Genomic DNA, 2,500 nt, shown 5'->3' with positions numbered 1-2,500 from the left:
CCGGTCAGGTTCTCCGGCGGTACTCCGGCGATGCTCCGGCGATGCTGTCCCGAGTGAAAAAAATGCGGCACCAGCACATGCTGGAGCCAAGCATGGGCACCGTGGCTCAAAATCGAACTTCGGCCAAGGCCTCGACCATCAATGGCACATGATGACGCATGGTGATGGCACATGCATCGACCATCATCGGCATAGGCTGCCCTTCGGTACGGGCACTTGCCTCGACCGCCATCGGCACAAGCTGGGCCCTGGTGTGGGTTGTTGCCTCGATCACCAGCGGCACATGCTGAGCCTTGGTGCGGGCGGTTGCCTCGAGCACCATCGGCAGACCCTGGGCCCTGGTGCGGCCGGTTGCCCCGATAACCATCGGCACACGCTGCGCCCTCGAGCGGCCGGTTGCCTCGATCACCATCGGCAAAAGCTGGGCCCTGGTGCGGGCGCTTGCCTCGACCACCATCGGCACACGCTGGGCACTGCCATCGGCACACGCTGGGCCCTGGTGCGGGCGCTTGCCTCGATCACCATCGGCACACGCTGGGCCCTGGTACGGGCGCTTGCCTCGACCACCATCGGCACACGCTCGGCCCTGGTGCGGTCGGTTGCCTCGAGCACCATCGGCACACGCTGGGCCCTGGTGCGGGCGCTTGCCTCGACCACCATCGGCACACGCTGGGCCCTGGTGCGGGCGCTTGCCTCGACCACCATCGGCACACGCTGGGCCCTGGTGCGGCAGGTTGCCTCGAGCACCATCGGCACACGCTGGGCCCTGGTGCGGTCGGTTGCCTCGACCACCATCGGCACACGCTGGGCCCTGGTGCGGGTGTCACGGGTCGAGACTTAAGCTTCGAACCCGCGCGGCTCCGGGACCCGGGCATTCACCCTTCCGGCGTCCCAGATCAGCCTTCCGCCACGGTTCACACCCTTGTGAGGTATTGTCCGCTCTGGCCCCCTGGCCTCACGGTTTTGTCCTACAAAAGGCGCCTCACAAGGTGGAGATGGTGTGAACCCTTTTATACCCCAGTGACCTTCCTATTATGTTCGATGTGGGATTCAGGACTCCCCCTTAGGTCCGTGACATTCTCCCGCACCCAACCTCGTGACGCCCTCGTCACGGAGGCCGGCCACCCTGCCTACCTCCCTCGAGGTGCTTGGCGTGGATCGAACGGTTTAGGGTTGGCTCTGATACCACTTGTCACGGGTCGAGACTTAAGCTTCGAACCCGCGCGGCTCCGGGACCCGGGCATTCACCCTTCCGGCGTCCCAGATCAGCCTTCCGCCACGGTTCACACCCTTGTGAGGTATTGTCCGCTCTGGCCCCCTGGCCTCACGGTTTTGTCCTACAAAAGGCGCCTCACAAGGCGGAGATGGTGTGAACCCTTTTATACCCCAGGGACCTTCCTATTATGTTCGATGTGGGATTCAGGACTCCCCCTTAGGTCCGTGACATTCTCCCGCACCCAACCTCGTGACGCCCTCGTCACGGAGGCCGGCCACCCTGCCTACCTCCCTCGAGGTGCTCGGCGTGGATCGAACGGTTTAGGGCTGGCTCTGATACCAACTGTCACGGGCTCCGACCTTAGACTCAGAATCCGTGCGGCCTTAGGCTTGGAATCTCGTCCTTGATGCCTAAGTCAGCCTAAAACACAAGCGTGCGGGCACTAGAACAAAGGGAAGGGCTGATTACGCAAGTTAAAGAGAAACAGGACAGGAAAAACAGAATTCTGGAAATGCTCTTGTATTCACTGAAACAGAAGTGTTTGATGGTGTACAAATGAGGGTGGAGCAGCCCTCTATTTATAGTTGAGGCTCCAGCTACAACTTAATGGCAAATCCCTAAAATAAAGGCTACAATCATGGGATTACATTTAATCAAGATGCTGGTTCCTGATTTTCAGGGTCAACCAAATCTGCCAGGATGCTGATGCTGATCCTGCCTGGTTCCAGAAGCTTCCCTTGCGTATCCAGCACCTCGGGCCCTTCTGGATGTGGTGCGGGCAGCCCAAATGCCAGGCCTTGGTCTCATGAGTTGTCCTGCAAGATGGGCGGGCGTTTGGAGCTCGTTTGATAGGCTTTGCGCACTGATACCCGCCAGCACGCCTGGTCTGCGGGCCTTAGCTGCTGGTCTGGCTGATGTGCCTGGCGCGCCCGCCCAGGGCGTGACATTACTTGTCACGGGTCGAGACTCAAGTTCCGAACCCGCGCGGCTCCGGGACCCGGGCATTCACCCTTCCGGCGTCTCGGATCAGCCTGACCGCCACGGTTCACACCCTTGTGAGGTATTGTCCGCTCTGGCCCCCTGACCTCACGGTTTTGTCCTACAAAAGGCGCCTCACAAGGCGGAGATGGTGTGAACCCTTTTATACCCCAGGGACCTTCCTATTATGTTCGATGTGGGATTCAGGACTCCCCCTTAGGTCCGTGACATTCTCCCGCACCCAACCTCGTGACGCCCTCGTCACGGAGGCCGGCCACCCTGCCTACCTCCCTCGAGGCGCTCGGC

The sequence above is a fragment of the Durio zibethinus genome, unplaced genomic scaffold (genome assembly GCF_047325235.1).
Source record: "Durio zibethinus cultivar Kanyao isolate XHJ-2024 unplaced genomic scaffold, ASM4732523v1 HiC_scaffold_40, whole genome shotgun sequence".
In the NCBI taxonomy this organism is placed as follows: domain Eukaryota; kingdom Viridiplantae; phylum Streptophyta; class Magnoliopsida; order Malvales; family Malvaceae; genus Durio; species Durio zibethinus.
Note: the sequence above shows the minus strand (reverse complement) of the source record.